The sequence below is a fragment of the Cryptotermes secundus genome, unplaced genomic scaffold (genome assembly GCF_002891405.2).
Source record: "Cryptotermes secundus unplaced genomic scaffold, Csec_1.0 scaffold234, whole genome shotgun sequence".
NCBI classification, from domain to species: Eukaryota; Metazoa; Arthropoda; class Insecta; order Blattodea; family Kalotermitidae; genus Cryptotermes; species Cryptotermes secundus.
In genome coordinates this window covers 298,381-322,838 of record NW_019725843.1, presented here as the reverse complement: position 1 = coordinate 322,838, position 24,458 = coordinate 298,381, and the positions used below count along the sequence as shown (strand labels likewise).

General features: G+C 41.3%; 1 protein-coding gene across 3 annotated transcripts in view; it reads right to left on the bottom strand.

The window, feature by feature from the left end:
- Positions 1-24,458, bottom strand: part of LOC111863650 (LIM/homeobox protein Lhx3) — a 507,864-nt gene that overhangs the window by 338,393 nt on the left and 145,013 nt on the right. Inside the window, exon 1 of one of the 3 annotated variants that reach the window (XM_023850148.2) lies at positions 20,268-20,454. The exons of the other annotated variants lie outside the window; for them this stretch is intronic. The gene's annotated coding sequence lies outside the window, so the exon portion shown is untranslated. Of the gene's footprint in view, positions 1-20,267; positions 20,455-24,458 lie in introns of those variants that run through there. 3 annotated transcript variants of the gene reach the window in all.

Genomic DNA, 24,458 nt, shown 5'->3' with positions numbered 1-24,458 from the left:
TCTCCCTTAAACAATGAATTAGTTTACATCTATATCCACCAGATGGCACAGTTTCGAACACAGAGCTGTAACATATGGAAGTATGTGAAAACTACTGTGGAATTAGAAATTCGTAACAGACATACGCACATTCATGCATACATACATACATGGAGGCCCGCGGTAGCGTAGTTGGTTGAGGCACTATGCTACAAGCCGGAAGGTCGCAAGATCGAATCTGAATGAGGTCACTGGATTCTTTTTCAATTGACCTAATCCTTCCAGCAGCACTCTGGTCCTGGGGTCGACTCAGTCTCTAACAGAAATGAGTACCAGGAATATCCTTGGGGGTAAAGGGCGGCCGGCGCGTAAGGCTGACAACCTTACCGCCATCTATGAGCCAATTGTCTAGAAAATGTAGGAACCTTAATGTCTCACAACCCTATGGGCCTCCACGGCCTGTTACAGGGATTCCTTTACTTTACATACATACATTACATGCACATAAAGTCAAGTACCTCACGGATGTAGTCATACACCATGGGGTCCCCCATGTATGGCCAATATTAAAACGTCACTTATATGCACGTTACGAGCATATCCAATCATATTCTTTTTAATTTCAAAATTGCAAATCATGAAACCCTTTATTATGAATTTTTGTTCATTCGCCTGTTATTTCCGTCCTTTTGGTTTCAAAATTTTTCCCCTCAGCATCTTGTTCCCAAAATATCCTCACTCTACAGGTGCCCCCCCTCGCCAAGTGTGGAACCACAGTTGGAGTTTCGAAACGTCTCGCTGACTGTGATCTCAACAGACTAAAATCATTTACATAAGTTCGTCTTTAATTCAGTGTCATCGCTCACAACTGCGATGAGAAGTTCTTCTCACAATGTGAGACATCAAGTTTCGCACCCATTTACACCGTCATTCAGCAGTGACAGAAGCCGGAATGCAACGCCAGAGAAAGCAGACCTCGTTGCATGGTCAATTTTACATTTAATTCACTCTATTTAATATATAAAAAAAATCGATGGACCTTTTGAGCCATTTTGATTTCAGTTCCATGTCTTTCACAATAATCAAATGAAGTCGTGTTATTCTTGCCACGTCCCGGGGGCCGAACGTCCGTCCGTCCGACAATGTCGGCCTACAATTTAACAAATTAAATGTAACCAGATTAATGTTGATTTCAGCCACAGATCATACAAGTGGGTGTCAACGCAACTCTTTTTGTATCTGAAATTCAATTTTTTATTTTAAAAAGGGATTGGACTCCATTGTGTGAGTTTTGTTGATTTCCCGAATTAATATTTTTTTCCCTTCACTGGAATGAAAACACAAAAGAATTGAGTTTATGATAAAAATATATATATATTCATCTCCGGTATATGGAATCGTGTGTTTGTTTAACAGATTATGACAACATTCAAAAGCGTGCGTTAAAAGATTTCTGCCAGTTATTCTGCACGGCGACACAGGCGCTTCAGAAACAACAACCAATGAAAATACAGAGCAAAAAAATTAACTTTCCTTTATTGCGTGTGGGTTGAGAGTTGAGACAAAACTGCAACAGTAGGTTCGCCATAGGAGTCTCTCAGCCCTTGTACTGACAGACCTATTATTAAGATTCTTTCAATCCTTCCTACCTACGGAAATATTGGAAGAAGTACAAAGCTCTTTCCTAAGAAAGGAATTAAACAATAAAGAATTGCACGCGAGAAACTAAATCATTTTCGGCAGAAGTACCGACTCTTGTTATACAATACAACAAATAGACGACCAAATATGGCTCACTGTGATTATTACAGTGAAAAATTCATTCTCCCCAACGGATATTCGGACACTAATGGCAATTCGGAGTCATTACATTAATAAAATACTGTAACAGAAACAAATTAATTAAAAAAATGCTGACACTGACGTAAAGTCAAGATGTGAGGTCCCCGTGCTCATATTTACCAATTTCAATTACTGTAGTTCTACATATGGGAATAGTATGACATTTTCGGCATCATTTTTAGGGGGAATCAATTTCGGCGAATCTAAGAGTAGAACGCAGAGATCGGCATTTGTACGTAATATGGAAGGGGGGGGGTGATGAAGACAAAACTGCATACAGAAGTGCGTGTCGCGATCTGTACTCGTCACCAAATATTAATGCAGTAATTGAGTCAACAACTGGAGTAAATTTTGGGGTGCCATATCCTCAATGTGAAGACCACAGTGGCCGCGCGTTCTAAGGCATGAACCGTCTTCGCCCTCTCGAACAATGGAATTGTGGGTTCAAATCCCACTCGAGGCATGGATGTTTTAGTGTGCTTTTATTCTGTATTTGTGTTGTTCTGTGTGTAGGTAGCGGCCTTGCAACGGCCTGATCCCCCGTCCAAGGAGTCCTACCGGCTGTGTATAGGATTAAGAAACTGAAAAAGCGGAGAGGAGAGTGGAGAAACATTTAACGCCAATAAAAAATAAATATGTTATTAATTTTAGTTTCATTTTTAATTAATTCATTTTAATCATTTATTTTTTCCCCTTGGCACTACAGCCCCAGTGGGCCTAGGCCGTTCACTTCGGTTTTTCTAGATCTTACACATTCGGTAGGACTCCTTGGGCAGGTGATCAGCTCGTCGCAAGGCCTCTACCTGTACACAAACACAGAAAATCGCACACACACATACTAAACATCCATGCCCTGAGTGACATTCGAACCCACGATCCCGGTTTCCAAGCGAACGAAGACAGTACATGCCTCAGACCGCTCGGCTACCTTGACCGGCATTAATTTATTAATTAATAGTAATTAATAATACTAAATATTATTATTAGACAAGTAAGAATTAGAGCACAGACAGCCGTGTTTACTTCGCCCTGACAGACAGAAAAACAAGAATATTTGTTACCAAGAGGAAGAAGCCAAATATTATACCCAATATATATTTTTATTTATTTATGTTTTATTCAACTATCCTGTTGGTGACTAACGACAATATAAATCTTGAAATGATTAAATAATAAAGAATGAAGTGAAAAAGGTATAGAAGGAAGCAGTCGTGGCCTTATTTCAAATTGAGGTTATAATATTCCGAGTCTCGGCTGAGGTTCGAACCAAACACCTCCAGCTCAGAAGTCTAGGAAGCACAGCCATTTGAGCCATATTGCTTGTCTTTTAAACGAGAGGCGAGTAAAACTGAATCCTTTTCCCCCTCCCCCTTCCACGTTCTCTCTCTACATCTTTGTTTCTAAATGGCACGTATCTAAATCATGCTGTTGTTCACCGTGTCGTGAACAGACAGGGATGATTTATTAATTGGATTCGTCTGACTCAGGATAATACCCAGTAGCGGACATTTGTGAAAACGGTAATGAGAAGTACTACTGTCTGGGATGTACGGCCGTGCAGTCTGGTAGTACTTCACCAATGTTTTGGAGGAACAGACTGCCTCCATAAAATATTTGCTTTCTGCATGTTTCATGCTTCTCTTATTCTTCAGTCCTGAAGATAGAGGCAGTACGTTCCTCCGAAACCCCAGTGAATTTCTACCAGAGTACGTACATGGCATTACGTCTCAGAAAACAGTAATTTTCACAGTGACCGCTGTGAGAGCCTCAAATTGGAAACGGAAATGAAACTTTGGATTCCATGAAATGCAGAGAATTTTTTCATTGAATAAGCAATTACCAGCTTCTCACAGATGGCTCTGCATTATAGAGCAAGTTTATACTTGTAAGTAAGTATACTAACATTTGGTTTAAAATCGTAAGAAAGTCCGAAAGTTTGCTTACTTTAATAACAAGTGACAATTCACATACATATACACATCCATAAATTGTAATTTCTTCACCTTCATCCTTAGGAAAATTGGACAGATATTACTTCCGAACACTGTTTGTTACATGTTTGTACAGATATGTTATTCAAAGTAGCGTTTATATTGGACGACGAAGTCTCGTAAAAATAACCTGACCTATCCTATGCAATATGAACGTAAAAATAAGCGCTGCACATAAGAATTCCTAATACGATGCCTCCAGTTAACACTAAGGACACAAAAGGCATTCCGGACAGATCCATCGGTAACATATTACGGTCACGGAAACGAAATTCCGTTCTCGTGAAATATGTCAAAGTACTCGTACACACCACAAGATGGAATCTTTTGTAGAAGACTTGTGGCTCATTAAAAATCTGTAATTCAATGAAAGAATCACAGAAGTAGAAAAAGATCCCTCATACATTCACATGGGAGAACACATTCATAGAGTGGCTTATAATTATTTCTACTCCGAGTCTCTTGGGGGGGGCACGCGGTAGCGTAGTTGGTTGAGGCACTATGCTACAAGCCGGAAGGTTGTGTGTCCGAGTCCCAATAAGGTGGATTTCTTTCAATTGGCTAATCCTTCCAGTCCCACTATGGTCCAGGAGTCGACTCAGACACTGACAGAAATGAGTACCAGGATTCTTCCTGAGGGTTAAAGGGCCGCCGGCGCATATGGCTGACAACCCTACAGCTGTGAGCCGATTGCCTAGATAATGTGGGAACCTCAACATCTCACAGCCCTATGGGCCTCCACTGCCTGTTACAGGAATACGTTTACCTTCACTAAGGCTCCCGAATATTCATCCAGTAACATTCTAAGAAAAAAGTAAGGTAAAAAGTAAAAATATTTATGCTACGCAACTCCTGTAATTTCAGGGTCGAGAAGTAGTCTTCTGGAGGCAGTACATACCTTTGATTTATCTAATTTATTTTTCTGTAATGTTTACCACTTGGACACCACGCGACAATCGCCCATCGGCGTGAAAGTGACAGCAAATTTCCTTGAAGTGTCCGTAATATTTATCAGTTTGATATGTTCGATATGATAACGGTTCAACTCTGAAGGAGGCAGGAAATTTCTCTTAAACGTCAATATTTACCAGTCAATCCTAAAGGAAGCAAAAAGTTTCTCCGAAAAGATAATTTCAACATTTCGACATGTGTGATAAAAGTTCCCACAATGTCCTATATGCATAGGATGGGATGGTGTGGATTGGATTGATCTGGCTCAAGATAGGGACCAGTGGAGGGCTCTTGTGCACTCGGAAATGAACCATCGGGTTCCATGAAATGCTGGGAAATTCTTGAGTAGCTGCAGATTTGGCTTCTTCTCAAGAAGGGCTCAGCTGCATAAGTAAGTAAGTAAGTAAGTAAGTAAGTAAGTAAGTAAGTAAGTAAGTAAGTAAGTAAGTAAGTAAGTAAGTAAGTAAGTAAGTAAGTGACAAAAGTTAAACTTTGAAGACAGCAGCAAGTTCCTCCAAAACAACAAGTTTTACTATTTAGACCTGAAGAAGGCAGCGACATACACCGAAACGTTCGTAATCCTTTCCATTTCGAAGACAGAGCAATACTCTGTAGACTCTATAGAGTGAACAATTTACGTAATGCTGAGACAACAAGTTTCTAATAATTTAGCGGTTTCATTTTATCTTAAAAAAACTTGAAATCGGTGTGACAGCAAGTCCTGCATCCCTTTCCCCAAAACGCTGTTCTTTTTCCTTTGACTTAAACGTGCTTTGCTTCCGTGCAATCAATTTCACGGCGTTCTGGTTCTGCAAGAAGCGCTACAGTTCTGCGGGCCTGATGGTTTAGGATTGAAACTATAGACAGCCCCCTTCTCATTCCCCCATCCCAAACCAACAACGATTCAAGCTTAAGACCAATTATAATTACCCTAACATAGCTCTAGCACATAAACTAGCATAGGTCTTGGGACTTACTGAGCCCCATACAGGAGATTTCACCCTATTCCGCGAAGCAGGTACAACCTCGCCAGCATAGGACCACAGCTGGTTAATTTAAGCGGTTGGGAGGGGGGTGAAGGGTGGCTAAGCGATAGACAGGGAGGCGAAGTCATTACTATTTATGTTACAGTGAGACAGGCGCAAGCTTCCATGAATGTTGGTACACTTGAAGAAACAGTGCAACCCACAGAGGTTCAGGGGGTCTATTTCAGCCATATTAACCATTAGAGGGTACCCCCTCTTCACCCCGAACACAACAATGATTTCTCAAGCAGGCCCAAGGGTCAAATTCTCTTTCAAATCTTTATTTTAAAGCGCAATTTGTAGAAAAAGTAGTAGTTTCCTAAAAAAAAATTACTTCATTTCGTAAAATTTCGGCGATCAAAGAAAGACACTGAAAATTCAGAGACGCGAGATTATCAGTAACGCGAATTCAGCTTTAATTTCACTGTTCACACTGATTTTGGAATCCATAGGGGAGGGCCGGGCAATGAGAGTACTCTGGGCAAAGCGAAAAAGGTATATTATTCCCAGTATATGCTAGATGGCCGGTCACGGTAGCCAAGCGGTCTAAGGCGTGTACTGTTTCGCTCGCTCGGAAGCCGGGATCGTGGGTTCGAATCCAACTCAGGGCATGGATGTATGTGTGCGTTTTTCTGTGTTTGTCTACAGGTAGAGGCCTTGCGACGAGCTGATCACCCGCCCAAAGTGTCCTACCGAATGTGTAAGATCTAGAAAAACCGAAGTGTACGGAGAAGTTCATGGAGGTAGGCCTAGGCCCACTGGGGCTGTAGTGCCAAGGGGGAAAAAAAACATGCTAGATGACATCAGGATTCAATGACTTCCTGGCGCCATTCTCACGCTTGCCGAGTGAACTGAGCTGTTTTTCGGCTAGCCATTGTTGAGTGTTTTCTTTTTGTGTACATTTGGTTAGGATTTTGTTCAGTGCATACTGCAGGGAGCCGGGATTGCGCAGTCGGTATAGCGACTGACCAGGGGCTGGACGGCCGACGGGCTTCTGCGCCACCTTCTATGCAAAAATGCAACTGCATCATTAGTTGTCCAGGGCCTAAGAACTGCTCACGAGCATGAGTATTCTCTTAAAGTGTCTGCGTATTAATTAATGCTGCCATGTTCCGTAAACTGTGAGAGGTACGAGAAAAGAACCGTAAGATAAAACCGTTGTTCCGTTTCGTACTGGCGAAATAATACAAAGATACTGTCACGTATGTGAGGTATGTGACTATTAGACGGAGCGTGGATTGGACGACTGGATTTATTGCACTTATACACTCAACTCGTTAAGTGCAAGTAATACAGCGCTACAGCTGATCTACAAACTTTACAGTTCACCATTACACACACACACACACACACACACGCACACTACGGTTCCCAGTCTTCACTAGTCGTATCCTGGCAACGGATTTCAACACAACAATTATACCAGTTTCAGTGTAATTACAACACACATGAAGTCTTCTCACCTTTTCTTACCATTTCTTGTCAGTCCAAACATCTTCAACTACTATCTCAAGAGACTCCCTCGATTCTGTCTCAGTTGGCATCGAGGCGGATTCAACAGAAGATACCGTTTCCATCGTTATAGCTCAATAATACCCCGATTGTTGCTCGCTTATTCGTTGCAGCGGTAACGTGTTTACCGAGTCGTTGCCTAGCAATAAACGTCTACTATGGCTCCGCTTTCAGGCGCCATAACACAATATTAAGGTACAAGTAACATCGAAACACAAATGCGAGCGCATATGGCCGCCTGCCAAAAGATGATTCGCCCATGTGCCCATGGCCGTTGCATTCGCGAACTGGGAATCTCTCAACTTGTAGTTTGAAAAACGTCCAGAATCAACTTATATATTTAATTCTTTCTAAACATTAAACGCAAAGTGGCGCCACTTTTGGCATTTCTGCAAACTTATTGCAACTGGCGCGGACAGGGCATTACATTATTTCTTAACATACGGCGAGGGATATGAAATTTAATGCATACTCCTGCCAATATTTACGGTAGTCTCGTCTGTTAAAACGATGTGTAAGTCGCGTATTGGAGTAGATTTTGCAAGCGTTTGGAACTTTAAATAGAAATCCCTTCCCCATATTGTATGGATTCATTTTCTAAAACTGAGCCTTATTCCTTTCTGAAGTTTTTAACTGCTAAAGGCCTACAGTATGATCCTGAAAGGAAAACAACTGTATCCCGGACAACGAGCGGGTAGTTCTGCTTGCATGATATATAATATCATATATTTCTTATATTTCTTCAATCCAAATTCTTAATGAGATATGACAAAATTATAAGAAGTTTGTTTGAATGATATGTGATCAAGAGATACTGGCATTAGCTTTTATGTGCTAAAGAAGAAAAAAGCAAAATAGCTTATTCTTCTGTAAGTATTCGAATCTGAAGACTGAGCAGACCACTTGCCACTAGGCCTCTTTCAGGACATGTGAGACAGAAACAGAAAAGCTTTCCGCCGAATGACAACTTCCTAATGGCAAGGGGTCGAGTTAGCTTTCCAAAAGATGAATTATTATAGAGTTTTAAAAAATACCTGTCCGGAGGTCGCAAAGTAAATTGTGCAGTATATACTTTACAGATAAAGAAAGGCAAATTTGTCCCTGTTCTTAACTAATTAAGTACTGCGCCATGTAGGCGTATGGGGGAGTGGTTGTATAGTACATTTTCTTGACCTCGACGCTGGCTGAAGGTGAGTGGTCAGATTCACGCCCCGGTCGCTTTACCCCAGGGGAAAGAGCCCCTGGTATCCAATGGATAGGAGGTTGGGTGGACCCCAGAGCCAGTCTGGAATATGTGGAAAAGAGAAAATTCTTGACCCTACCGGGACTCGAACTCCGACCCCTCGGTCATCCAGCCCGTAGCCAGTAGCTATACCGACTGAGCTATCCCGGCTCCCCGGATACTTTAAAAGAAGACCTAAATATATAGTTTTAATTTATAGAAACTTGGTTTATTTAACAATGCTTTACCAACTGTTTAGCAGATCGCCTCTGGAGCCCATCTAGCCTCCTATCCAATGGGTACCTGGAGCTCTTTCCCCGAGGGTAAAGCGACCAGGGCGTGAAGCTGACCACTCAACTCTAACTAGTGCCGAGGTGAAACAAATGTGGATCTATACATCTACTCCCCATACGTCTTCGTGATGTAGTGGCTAATATGTTAAGCACAGGGCAACTTTATCTTATCTCAGGTTATGTAGAATCGAAACTTAGGCAGGTCTGTGAATGAGGAATTGAAAAGGGTCTATAATAGACATTTTGAGCCCTTAAACTATTAATTCGTGAAAAGGTTGTGGGGTCCACCAAGTGGAACAGGTTTAATATGGGAAAATAAATGTTTGCCTTTATATACTTCGGCCACTATTAGCCACCATATGCATACTATATTGTATTTTTATATTATATTAGACGGCTATCAGCACAACAGTCTACAAGATGGTCTACATAACCAACAGAAGAGAACACAGGCCGCCCTTACGTTTGTAGCTGTCTACGCATGTTTGTTGATGTTCTTTTCTTCGTATATTGTAGGCTTCTATGCTCTTTAAGAACCTGTCATATTGGGAGGCGTACTTTCACCACTACCATTGCAGCATGTATCTCCTCATAAGCGTGTAATTTATCATTATTATGATAACGTTGTGCGCAGCTTGTAGTATCTGTACTCTGAGGTATCGCATGTGCATATTGTTGTGCTTAATACCAAATTTAATCTATATTCGTCATGTAGTTTCGATAATAAAACGGACTGAGGATGACGAGACATGTAATCCTTCCATTATGCGCTAATTTTTTCACGTCGTGTAAAAAGACAATTGAGTAAGTTCGTTAAAATTAGCAACATCCCTAAAAATATAATTTATTTAATTCAATTGTAGGCAAGAAACTGTCGATTCAGGCAAAATATTTTACCCAGAATTCTGTGCAAATAATCTGAACGTAAAGAATTCAGACAAACGCGTTAAGAATGTACTTGTGTTTCTATTTTTGTCTTAATGACCGAACTGTAGTAAAAATATGAAAAATTATTTTAACCTTTGGAAAATGTGCGACTTATTATTCCCCCTACGTCACGACACTCTCAGTGACGTTGTTAGCAACGTTAATACTGCAAGTCACAAAACCCAACTGTCTCGAATTTAATATTACATACAAGTGAGAAGTTTGTGTGGAATATATTAATTTTAATCACACGCACAGAGGCGGACTGGCTTGCTGCTACACTGTTGTTTTACTGGAGCAGTTACAGTCTAGTAATTTCTGTTCTGTGTTTAGACATTTCTCTATTCAGATCCGAATCAATAATTTGGTATCTTACCCCAAAGCCCCAGGGTCATAGTGCGGATGGAAGGATTAGGTCAAATGAAAAACCCAGTGACATCTTCGGGAACAGAACCCGCGACCTTCCGGCTTATAGCATAGTGCCTCGACGAACTACACTACCGTGTGTCCTTGCATTGAAGAGGATAGCATTATAAACCATGACAGACAGAAAATACTGGGTTTCAGTTATGCGTGATAAGAAGTGTGACTTGAGGTTCTGTGTTCTGGCTGTGAAGAACTGGTTTCCTGGGATATGACACCATAAAGTATCGTACATGTGTACTGATATTTCGGAGGAACGACATGCCTCCATCTTCAATGTAGAAAAATGAGAGAGATCACTGTATGACTAAGTTTGAAACAACAATTCCATAAATACGAGCATGACATCCGAGTAGCCAGTAACGCTTATAACACGAAGCGCATGTGAGACCGTGTTGACTAATCCGCCCCCGGACAGCGACACGTCAGCAATGCTAATGAAGCGAGGGGGGCCGCATTGCTACCTGTGTGGCAGTCGCTAACTTCCGGGGCTCTATCACACAAAGTGCGTGATTATGGCTACCGGAAGAGAGAGAATATTTTCTTTCGTTCCATAAATTTTATAACAGATAAAACGGGTGACATTTCTTAATCTTTCTTGCCAATCTCAGTAAACGTAGGACCACAACCTCACGAGAAGCGTGAATTAATTACAGAATGCGCAGAATCTTAGGGCTAAAATCATGATCGTAACCTTCTCTTCCAAGGAGACAAACGAAATTTACCACATGCGAACATTTATATCAGCGAAGGTGGTACAGACATTCACTGACTTACGCGTTCGAAGACCTGATTGTGGGACACGTGTTTTAAAATCAAAATCTGTGGAGTCGGGATAGCGACCGAGGAGTAGGAGTTCGAGTGCTGGTAGGGTCAAGATTTTTTTTCCACGTCGTCCAGACCGCCTCTGGGGTCCAACCAACGTCTTATCCAATAAGTACCAGAGACTCTTCCCCAAGGGATAAAGCGGCCGGGGCGTGAAGCTGACTACTCTTCTGCAACTAGTGCTGAAGTCAAGAAAAATGTGGCTCTACGCATCAACTCCCCCACACGCCTTCATGGCGTAGTGCCTAATTAGTTCAGCACAGGAACAAATTTACCTTTTTTCATTCTGTGGGTAGAGTCCTTGGTGTGAAGCTTATATTTGTGCAGCTTTTCAAGAAATTCCCTCTTTTCATGAAACCTGAAAGCTGTTTACTGTACTTAAAAAACCTTAACAACCAGTTAAAAAATGCCTTGTTTTCTGGTATACAAATTCACAAAACAAATATACTTGTGAAACGTCTTGTCATGTCATATCCTTTTTCTGCAAATTAAGTAATTTCGTAATGTTTATTTTAGTCTGCGGCAAGAACTTTCGGTTCTGTCGAGTTGCAGGTAAAAATTAAACGTCTGCCCGAAGTTAAGGATAGATTGCATTTCAGTGCTAAGTTGGCCACTTGTCCACGGCATCAACATGCGCTTCCCTCCACAGTACAGTTAACAACGCTTACCGTCTTTGGGATAGTCTGGAACAGCCACGAGTTAAGAAGACAAGCCAGGGCGACAAGGACGATGACTGATACGTATAGAAAAAGGAAAAAAACAAACAGCGTTATTTTTAAAGTAAATTCAATTTCTACGGATGAATAAGCCACGATTGGTTTTAACTAGCATGTCGTAAAGGCTCTTAACTATTAACTACTCACTGCGAGAAGGGAGGAATAGTGCACTTTGACTTATTACGGATGCATCCATTAAGAGAAATATTCTATATTTGAAGAAGGCCAATTCTTATTGTTGGATTCGCAGCAGTAATGCTTTGATTGTTCCAACAGAGCCTTTATTCCTCATTAGACACAACTGCGTGACAAACAGGAGGAGGGTCAGATGGGCCTCTGTTTACCGCAATTGGTTGCAATTCCTTGATGAAAAGAAGATGGGTGGATAACATTAAGATCACCAGCAGAAATATGATTCAGACTCCTCTCTCCGTTTATATGAGCGTCTGTGGCGCCTTCCGCCTAAAAGTTGCTTACCCCGTAAAAGGTAAAGGTAAAGCTGTCCCTGTAACTGTCCGTGAAGATCCATAGGATTCTGAGACGTCGAGACTCCCACATTTTCTGTAGACAATGGGCTCACAGATGGTGGTGATATTGTCAGCCTTTCGCGTCGGCCGCCCTTTACCCTCCAGGGAAATTCCTGGTATTCATTCTTGTTAAGAGGCCGCGCTGACTCCAGGATCCAAGATAGGATTAGGTAAATTGAAAAAAAAAATCCAACGATCTCATCGGGACTCGAACCCTTGACCTTCAGGCTTGTAGCATAGTGTCTCAACCAACTACGCTACCGCGGTCCCCGTACTTAATCAGTTCAGCACTACATCATTAGAACATATGCGGGAGTGGAGGTATAGCTTCTCCATTCTTAATCCTGACATTAAATAGAAGTGAGTGGTCAGCTTCACGAACCGGCCGCCTTACCTCCAGAGAAAGAACCTCCAGTTCTCATTGTCTCCTGGGTGGGCACCAGAGCTAGTCTGCACGATGTGGAACAGAAAGAAATCTCTTGCTTTCTCGGGAATCGAATCCCGGTCGTCCGGTCCTTAGCTAAATTGACTCAGCTACCCAGACTCCTGTAGCCTGAGAGTAATTTTGCAAATCTAATTCGCTCTATTTTTCATAGGTTTTGTAACATCTACATTCTATTATTGTTAATTTCTGAATTTATGTAAACGATTTGAAGAGGTCGTGGATTTTGAGAGTACGGACCTGAGCCTCAGGCTCAACGAAAGCAGGGAAATATTCACCAGATGAGTAACTGTTTGTTTCTCAAACTGGGCCCTGCTATGCGGAGTTATTTCGTTGCTTTTATACTTCTTTTTCTTTTTGCTGAAGGTATCAATAGATCCGGGCTGCCTGACGCTGCCTCTCGGCATGGTCAAAAATTTTAAAGATATTTATTTTGTAAGGTTCAGGAAGAAATTTTCCGTCCAACTTATTTAATTCGCTGCATATGCGTCCAATAAAATAATTTCAAATGTCATGTTTAAAAAAATCTTAAATTAAACACGCAATGGGAAGTCTGTTTGCATGCTTCTTCTCGCAAGATATTAATCAGATTTTGACAAAATTTTCCAGTACAGGCGACACTAAAATCATCTAACGAATCTTATTCGATACCTGTATTGTGATCTCTCCTCTAAATGAAGATCTAATCAAAATGCTTACAAAATTCTATCACACAAGCTCTGCGGCTCTACAGCGCTTCAGACCTTGGACGCTTTTCATTTTTTTAATCTATACACTGTCATTAGGACTCCTTGGACGGGGGATCAGCCCGTCCCAAGGCCGCTATCTACACACAGAATAACACAGAGACAGAATAAACGTACACAAACATACATGCCTCGAGTGGGATTCGAACCGACGATGCTGGCTTTCGAGCGGGCGAAGCGGTCCATGCCTTAGACCGTGAAGCCACTGTGATCGGCTAATTCGATCCCTTGACGGGGGATTCGAATACGACATTCAATATACGCCTAACTAAAACTCATTTTTAAAAAAGTCATTATCACTTTTGAACTATTCATATACTGAATTAGCACCATCTAATGCAACTAAAAATGTAATCAACAAATGATCATATTGCCCCACATGTTTAGTTACTTAGATAATCTTCAGAGGAGCCCAAACAGTCACAAAAGAAAACTTTATAATATGGTCACTCATCTTACATGAAATATATAAAAACGTAATCCTACATATCGATAATGCACAAAGATGCAGTGCAGAACGTATACGATAACGTAATCGACTAATCGATAAAAACAATGATCTGTATGCATATTCTGGAGCTTTCAAGGCTGTCACTAAAAATCCTACTCATAATAATTACCAGAACAAAGGAAAGCCAAAGTCATGGATCGACGTTAGAATTAAATTCCTTCAAAATACGAGTATACGTAAAAAATCTCAGTACACCAATAGATGCACAAAATTTATGCCAGAATCTTAGCCCAGGGAACCAAGGTTCCAACACCGGCTGCTGTGAAGACCATGCCAGAATCTTAGCCCAGGGAACCAAGGTTCCAACACCGGATGCTGTGAAGACCACAGGTAATGGCGCAACATTAACATAATTTTTTATATAGAAGATGTGTGGGCTCTGTTTTAAACATTCCATTTTTTAAATGTATACACTTCCTCAGTGTACAGTTCAGTCCCTGATCTCCCCCCCCACACACACACACACATACAGCAGTCGATGAATAAAGCACCACGGAGCGAACATGACTGCAGTACAGCAATCATGCACTGGCCTTAAACAGAGAAGACAGGAAGTTTATTGACTTTACGGCATAACAAGAAACAGCCCCTCGCACTGCCCATACTCTGGTTTATAAAGCAGTGCGTAAAACCCGGAATTGTGGACTACAGAATCATCTCTCCAAACATACAAGAATCTAACTAAATCAGGCTTCAAGTAATTTATCCGCACAACGTCTCTTGCATTAAGAAACTGAAGAAGCGGCCAAGGCCCACCAAGGGGCCTTGGTATTCTCACGGTCTCTTCGCTTTGCAGATTTCTTATATTTTTTCTTCTACCCTGAAGATGGAGGCGATACGTTCCTCCGAAACGTCGGTTAACACCACATATACACGGTGCCAAATCCCAGAAGACTGCTTTCTTCAACATTTTATTTGTGATTCAGTACGTAACGCAAAATTCTCTGTACTTTGCATACTTTATTGCGTGCCTATGGGCTGCTGCACAGCAACTGCGTCAAGACAAGCATCAAGACATGAGACGAAAGAAGCAGTCTAGCTTCATTTGTGATTCGTCAGCATGAAGCTGACGTCAACATCATGACTCAGTGACGGTTTTCATAATCTCATTCGTTTCGACTGTGCTCCTTTCTTCGCGTCATGTAGCAGACATTGTGTCTTGACTGTTACATGTATTGATGCACGCCGGTGTGCGGCCTACCTTGTGGTACAATTTGCGTAAACGAAGTCTTGCATAACCTGGAAATCACCTGTTAACCGTTCTGAATGCCATTAAGCTGCGTTTTGCAGATATTCAGAGTAACAAGCAGTCGTACAGTTGTACAGGGAAAGGAACACTGCAGTTCATACTCGCCACGCGTATCACAAGCAACTGTTAGGCAAGTAGCTTCTGCAGCAGATATGCACAGCTCAGAGCACACGCCATATCGGGCTCGGTGCAGTTGCGAAAAGTTGAGTCAAGAGTCAGAAACTCGAAACCCTACATATCTCGACATGCAGTTCAGGGCTGTGCTCATACAGTTAGGTTTCCACACAACGTAACCGTGAAGCGAAATTGTACGTTATGCGTCAGCCAGACTTGACTGGAAGAGGCGCGTTTTCTTGTTAGTCGGACGTAACTAGGGCCGTAATTGGACGTTGAAGAATATTACTAGTGGGGAACTTCATAATTCAATAAAGAAATTCCGGTGCGGCCTGAATCAATAAGGTTTATATGGATGAGGTATATTACCTATCTTTGAGAGATAAGTACAAGCTGTAACGTGTAGGGGTGTGCATAGATGGGTTTTGGATTGGTGACTGGTTTTATTGACAACTTATACATCCAACTGGGGAGTACAGCACTAACGCTGATCTACACACTTTACAGTTCACGGTTACACACGCACTAGGGTTCTTAACTAGTCGTATCCTGGCAACGGATTTCAGCACAGTAGTTAAACCAGTCTCAATGTAATTGCAGCACACGTGAAGTCTTCTTTGCACAGTCTAATCCCTTTCTTGCCACTTCTCTGTCAACTTCGACTGTCACCTATCTCAGTTCCCTGCTGCAACTGCCAACTCCGGAACTCGACTCAGTTCTATTATTCTGCTCCCTAGCTCATATTCTGGCAGGCTGGCGTCTCGAAACTCAACTAACTCAAACATCTTCTTCGCCCTTTTTATAACTTTTCAGCACAGACCATGCAGAAAACACAGCCTCTCTATTGTTGAGAAGGCACAGCAACGGAAGTTATTCTGTTGTTGCTTGCGTATTCGTTGCCGCGGGAATGTGTCTACGGAGCACTTGGCTAGGAATGGACGTCTTCTCTGATTTCACTACTCCGGCTATCAGGCGTAATGTCACAATGTATACAAAATTACAGCTGGAAAAGCATTATCTAAACATGTGACAATGGTCTGATATTAACTAAAAAACTATGCTGGATATCTGGTCTGGTAAACAGCTGCTTGCCTTCGCCAGCACAGTCATTCTTCGGGCTTCGCGATGCTACTAGCTGCCTCAGCACCGGGAACCGTGGCAGATCTGTCATTATGCACTCGCATACTGTTCCGTATGCACTCTGGCGATGCTACTAGCTGCCTCAGTACCGGGAACCGTGGCAGACCTGTCATTATGCACTCGCATATTGTTCCGTGTGCACTCTGGCGATGCTACTAGCTGCCTCAGCACCGGGAACCGTGGCAGACCTGTCATTATGCACTCGCATACTGTTCCGTGTGCACTCTGGCGATGCTACTAGCTGCCTCAGCCTCTGGAACCGTGGAAGATCGGGACCGTGATACAGTGCGTAAAGGCAATTTCGAAGCTGTATACACGTAGGAACTTATAAAGTGCTTGTCATTCTGATAAATGAAAGAATTGTGTATGTGGTGTACAGCGACCCCCAGCCCCACCCAAACCGCAAGCCTCCCTCGCCAGGAATCTCGTCACAGTAGTAGGAAAGTGAGGGACCCCCTCCCGCCCTCCAACCCCCTGCCCCAGTAATTGAACTTAGCTTGTATTACGAACGGAGGTAGCAAGGGGATAAAAATTGTCATTTTATTGCCAAATTATAATACAGAACTCTGTTATATAAGTCGCAATCATTCTACTATTCCTTACGCTCTGCCGTTTCTGATTACCCAAACGATTTCTTCTAGCACTTTCCTTTGTTGGTTATATTTAGAAACTACTAAAAACATCAAAATCGCTTGAAACTAACACATACATCATTTTTATTCATCAGTTCGGCCTTTTCTTCCCATCTCCTTCTTTTGTCCATATTTAATTCCTCATTTCGTTCGTTCAAGCCTCTATTTTGCTTCATTCTCTCTTTCTTTCTTCTCGTAATTGCTTTGTTTCTGCTCTTAATCATTTGTTTGTATCTTCTGTTCTCTTTTTTTTTGTCTCTTTCTCATTTAAAACTTCAGGTTCTGCACGACCTGAAAGGCATTGTCCTTTTTCGTCATTCTCCTTCCTTCTTATTCATCCTTTCTATTTTAGACCTATTTTTGTAGCTAGTTCTTACTTCTAGTTGATCCTTCCGTTTTTGCCATTCTATTTATCTAATTACATGTTTTTTCCAGTGTTCAGAGTTTCCATGTTGTGTACATGTAGACCTGTGTTCGCCCAGAGACAATACAAAAGATGACATTACTGTTTCGTTTAATTCTTATTTTCTGTTTTCCTCTCTTGTGTTGGTACCATAAGCATTGCTTCTCTCCAGCGATGATTTCAATCGAGACACTTCCTTGGTGCAAGGCCTCATACGTGTGAAGTTTCAATAACTGAATATTTTCTTAGCTCTCGCAGATAGTCTGTGTTGTGTTAGATTTATGTACCCCTTCTTGAAACTGGCATAGGTGTCCGGAGATAGGGACTTGCTATATCTATTGGGCCAAACTGAGTAGGTTTTACCTGAGGACAGAGACAGAATCCAGTCTACGAAACGATGTTTTGAAAAATAAACAGGACGGATTTTCAATATAGACAAGACAATGGATAATGTCTACAAATATGATACTTGTAGCAATGTACCATCGTTACAAAATTTTAGATCGTAAAAGGAAGGACAAATGATTATGAACTGAAAGCAACACAATGTCGGGATTTGATCACCTCTCTTAATTCATTTAGGTATCTAATTTTTATTTATTATATTTTCGAAACAAAAATCTTCTTATTACCATTTTTTTCTGCATTATGATAACAGGTATGTACACAGAAGTCCTGCGCAGAGAGAATATCTGAGATGAAGCAACGAATAATCTTAAAGAGTTCATAACGCCGTGTAGTGCATGAGCCAAGGAAGACACCACCATGAAGACAGGCAGCAAGCAGAGCTCTTCTTGCCACCAGCTCTTCTCGCTTGGCTTATTCTTCGACCATCAAGGTGGAGTCGACATGTTTTTCCGAAATGTCGGTCGACTTTCAATGGACTACACGGCGTCATATCCCAGAATATATAAATCTTCATAACCACCGCTGTGAGAATCTCAAATTCTAAACTTTAATCGTGTTTCTGAAACATCAATACTGGGAACAACAAGAATATAAAATAATTTACGTTATGAAATTAAGTTAATAAATTAATAACAGGTCGATTACAGTGGCCGCGCGGTCTAATGCACGAACTGTCTTCACTCAGATCATGGGTTCGAACCTCACTCGATGCATGAATATCTGTGTGGGTTTATTCTGTTGTTGTGCTGTCCTGTGTGTAGGTGTCGACCTTACGAAGGGCTGATCACCCGTCCAAGGAGTCCTACTGTCTGTGTAAAAGATCAAGAAACTCAAAAAGCGATCAGGGTCCAACAAAGGACTGTAGAGCCATACTGTTTAGTGTATAGCGTACTTATTCTTTTATTAATATTAATTCATATAATTGCAGTTGTAATTGTATTTGTTATAGTTGTAAGAGTGTTTTTATTGTATTTACTGTGTGCTAGTGTGTCCTTGTTGTTTGTATAGTTTTGTGTGGGTGTGGTGTGTTATTTTGTGTGTTGTGTCTTATTGTAGTACCAATGCCACCGGGCAAAAAACTATTTGCAGTTTAAATAAACGATAAACACTAGTAATACCACTCAAAGGAGTCATTTATGCAAATACTGAAGTAAATAAACGTAAACTGCTAAGGCTGATGAATGATCGTGGCCCATATAGATAAGAACTGAAGGTGACAATGCCGATTATAACTGTACAAGTTTGGATTCTATCGCCAGTGAAAGCAGAAATGTTTTATTCGGTGCCACACTCACACCTGCTCTATGGCCCATCTAACTTCCTGTCCAATTGATACCTAGGCCCACAGTGGGATGCGGCGACAACAATGTAACCTATGATGTGCGTCTCTATAAATCTATATACAGGTTTATGACTATCTACGTGCATTATTCGATAGCGTGTATATTGCGTCTTTCTCGTGCCGTAGCAGTTTTCATGCACTTTCAAAGGTGGAGACTGTATGTTCGAAACTTATGCCATATGAAGAATAAAGTAGGCCGCACACTGGCATGCGTCAAGACATGTAACAGTCAATACACGATGTCTCCGACATGACGCAAAGAAAGGTGCACAAATTAAACGAATGAGATTATGACGACCGCCGCACATCTCTCTGAGTCATGATGCTGACGTCAGCTTCATGCTGACGAATCACGAATGAAGCAATACTGCGTCTTTTGTCTCATGTCTTGATGCTTTTCTTGACGCAGTTGGTGTGCGGCCGCCCTAAAAATATAGCTTAAATTTTTAACGGAGGAATTAAGGGAGTTAAGCGAAGTTTCGAATGGGGAAATTCAGAAAAAGAAGCTGCGTGTAAGGACGAAGATAAGAAAGAAATGATTCGTCACTGAATTTCACGAGGTTTCCGTAATCTCTCGCTCCCTCCCTCTCTCTCTCTCTCTCTCTGTGGCTCTACAGCCCATTTAGACCTTGGCCGTTTCTTTTTCAGTCCCTAAATCCTATACACAGCCGGTAGGACTCCTTGGACGGGGATCAGCCGGTCGCAAGGCCGCTACCTACACACAGAATAACACGAACACAGAATAAATTCACACAGACATCCATGCCTCGAGTGAGATTTGAACCCTCGATCCTGTGTTCGAGAGGGCAAAGACGGTTCATGCCTTAGATCGCGCGGCCGCTGTGATTGACTGTTTCCGCACACATAAATATAATAAATGTAGTTTGATATGATTAGCATAAATTATGAGTTTCAGGCTAATATAAGTAAAGGTATTAATTTGTGCTAAGAAGATGCTGTTTAGTTTCAAAGCTCACTAAATTTATAGTATAGCATAACAAGCTGATCACTGTTTTTATAATGTACTGTTTCATAAAATTCAATTACCTTAACTTCCAAACACAGAAGTACTTTTTACGTTGCACCAGATCATACTTTTTAACAGTGGTACCAATCACAAACTGACGACCTAACACCGACTCACGCACAAGTAAACTTCTGCATTCCGTGTCTATGAAATAAAAACCAAGAACTGTAAAGCAACAGACTATGCTCAACACAAGCAGCAGCTGTCCCGATAAGACACGAAAATAAATAACGTGGTATTAATATTCAAAGTAGGCTAGAATTGATAACGTGCTAATATTTTTACGTAGCAACACTGATAGAGCCGTAGTTTGCTAATTACTTGCAAAACTGAACGACACGTGAACAGTATTAAGTAGCGCAGTACATTAAGCAACCAGGAACTCAGGTGACAGCTACTTTTCATATCAACTAAACAGACACATGACTGTGTTACGTGCTCCGGAAGCAGGGCTGGCCAACTACCGGCTACATCTTCAGGACCCTGACTAATTCTGTGTCACGACTAAGTCGTGCCACAGATCAGGCGGTTAGACATCGGCTTCTCACCGCGGCGGCCTGGGTTCAATCCAAGGTCAGGTCATGTGGGATTTGTGGTGGACTAAGTGGCACTAGGGCAAGTTTTCTTCGAGTACTTTGTTTTCCCCTGCAAATTCTCATTACGCCAGATGCTCCATACTCATCTATCATTTTGAACTGGTACAATAGGCAAATTAGGGGCCGATGTATCAAATATACTTAGTCTAATACCAACCCCACGAAATTAAAAAACGAAGTATGCAACTACACAATTTGTGTTTATACACTATCGTCGAAGCGAGTAAGCTGGCTTGTACTCGAAAGGTGCACGGTTCAGATCTTGACTGGGACACCGTATATAACATGACAGTTATTTTTACATTTTTTCTTTAGTGCCTTTAGGCAAATGACGAGACAGAGCACATCTAACCAGGCCACGACTGTGTAAGTCCACTTTCTGCGCAATACCTAATTCACCGATCTTACCATGCAATATTATCTACTTCAAAACCCTGATAAAGTAATTCATGGGGGAATGGAGGTAGAACTCCACCTCAGTTCTAGATGGAAGCGATTGGTCACCTACACGTTCTTGCAGCTTTAACCCCGAGTGAAGAGCCTCTGGTACTCACTGCATCGCAGGCTGGGTGACCCCCAAATAGTCTCGGTAAACATAGCATAAGTAAGAAAGATTTGACTATGAAGAATGCCGTCTTCTGGGATGTGATGCCGTGTAGATATTGTGTAAACCGACGTTTCGGAGGAACGCACTGACTCCATTTTCGGGTTGTAAAAATCCGCGAGCGAAAAACCAGAGTGAGCACATGGCTGCAGACTGGGTCCTCGCTCGCGGATTTTTATACCTTGAACTTCGAGGAGACAGTTTCCTTCGAAACGTCGGTTTACACAATATATACAAGGCGCCGCATCCCAGAACACGGCATTCTTCATAGCATAAGTAAGGAATTTAACTAGCGTCTGATAAGACGTTAAAACAATAATTAATATCGAATATTTGAGGGTTTTCAAAGGAATGACAGTAGACTAATGGGAGGAACTATGACTCCATCTTTGTGTAGAAGCTCATGAAAAGCAGGTTCACTCACAGTAGACGATCCCCAGACAGAGATAAGAACATTGGACCTCCTGAATATGAACTAGCCACATATTCAACCCGGAAACAAATTTTACCAGTATAACAATATTTTTTATTCATTTCATGAAGCAAAAAGTAAAGAAGAAATTTATTCAGCTGTGTTTCATTAGAGTATACACATCCGTGTACACTAACATCAAGATTGTGCGGTAAACAGATTCTTAACATGCGAGGGAGAGCCAGTAAGTAGGCCACAAATGGCTAGCTGTAAATCGTAAAACAAGTGACATTCGAACCTGGAAATAACATTCATATCTCGACATATCCTCCACCAACTTTGATACCCTTGTCCATCGCTTTACCAGTGCGTCGAAACCAGCAGCATAGAGGTCTACCGGCTGTTGTCTCAGCCACTTCCGCAACTCCATTTCAACCACGGACCGTTTGCCACCAAGGTGTTATTTTAGAGGACCAAACAGATGAAAGTTACTAGAGACAACGTCCAAGTTCTAAGGCATATGTTCAAGAAATTCCCACTGTAGTTCCTGAATTCTCTCCTGGGTTGCTGGAGCTGTATGGGGTCTGGCATTGTCATGATGGAGCAGTACATTTCTTGCCAGTTGGCCTGGAAGTTTGCAGCAAATTGAATCCAGAATCTACAATAGAACTTCGTAGTATGATGCAGAATTCACATTTTCACCACGCTTCTGTAAATGGGCTAACAGTACTCCCTGAGAATCCCAAAACACGGTAAACATAACCTTCATAGCTGATGGCGTAAACTTCCCAGTTTTTGGTTGAAGGTGAACTGGGATGTTTCCATTTATTCACATGAATGTAGGTACTGCTACCAATACCATCACAACTGCACAAGGTTTATTTCTGCTCTCCTTCTTCTCTCGACTCATTTTATAATTTGTGTTTCTTTTCCCTTTTAACCTCAAGTGGATTTTCAGCCCCTTTAACTTTATTCTCTCATCTGCATCTAGATTTGAGTAAATAATTTTCAGAGTCTTTAACTTTATTACATTTGTAGAGTTCGTCATTTTCTTACATAAGTTGTTCAGGTTTATGTGTAACCTTTTACTGCATACAAATTCCTCTCTCCGCCTTTCGGCCATTTTGTTATGGAAGCTGCGTCCGTGGCAGATCCTGTGGTTACGTAGTGACGAACTGTAGGAATATACAGCAGGATGGAGAGAGGAGAACGAGCCTTGCTTAACGTTTTTTAATTACAAGACTACTAATTAGATATGTAGAAATTACATGTAACAAAAGCAGTAATATTTTAACGGAATAAAAATATTTATTTTTAGATTCTATGTTACAATTTATGTGGTCTAGTGGTTACAGTTTTTGGCTACAGATCCAGAGGTCTGGGTTCGACTCCTGGCTCTACCTATTTTTTTCCGAGAAGTAGTGGGTCTGGAACGGGGACCACTCAGCCTCGTGAGGATAATTGAGGAGCTATTTCAAGGAAGTAGCGGCTCCGGTCTAAATCCGAAATTAACGACAGTGCGGATTCGTTGCGATGATCACGTGACACCCTCTATCCGATAAAGTTGGCACTAACTTCGCCGACAAGCGGCTGTCGCTCTGTCGGTATAGTTCGCTTGCGGACTAAAACCATGATATTCTTTTTTGTTTCTTTGTTATAATTTATTCTTTTATGTATATCAATTTCAAATCATTTAACTGTCAAAAACAAGAATTTCAGATCATTCAGTGTACAACTCACAACGCCATGATACCGTCCTATAAATTGACTGGCAGGTTTAAATTTGAACACACCCCTTAATACGAATTAATGTTTTATGTTAACTAAGTTCTAGGCTACTCTGTATATTAAGCTTTTTACTGGCTAAAAACTCAACAAGAAATGTTGGTTCTTTTGATGTGTCGGGAGATGAATGGACATTCTTTGTAAACGGAACCACATGAGTGTCATCATTGAAAATGTCAAACAGTTTTGTTAGCACTGAATTTGTAGATATTAAAATTAGTCATGACACCTTCTTTATCCGTCCACTTATCTATTTTGCCTAACACGTCAGTACATCAAAAGGCTCATACATTATGTAACACTTATCATAGTCTCAAGCCTAATAATGTCACACATTTTAACAAATTAACATACTTACGAAAACATCTTAGATTGCACTTCAATGTTTGTTATGTTGATTTCTCTTTATGACTTTGATATGAAAGTTGTAATTTTCCTGGTAGGAAAACAATTATTTTAAAATTTGGAAACGCCAGTCTTGAGAGTGCTCATGTCTCATTTTGCAACGAACAAGCGTCTATAGCATCGCTACTTTACCCTTCAAGTCTCAAACAGAATTCTGCATATACAAATTGTCCTGAAATTGAAATCAGGGAAAGGGCAGTTTAAGGTCACGCCTTCATACTACAAAACATACCACATAAACACCAGTAAAATTAACCCTTACAGCCTTGAGATTGCTTCAGTTCTTTTCCTTTCGGAATCGGCCGAAGTGAAGGGATGGAAAAGACAAGCTGTAGTGCAAACTGAAGATATGAATCAAACACTGCATGTACGAGTAGTACAACAGAAAATAAGCGCGCATTTAATCATA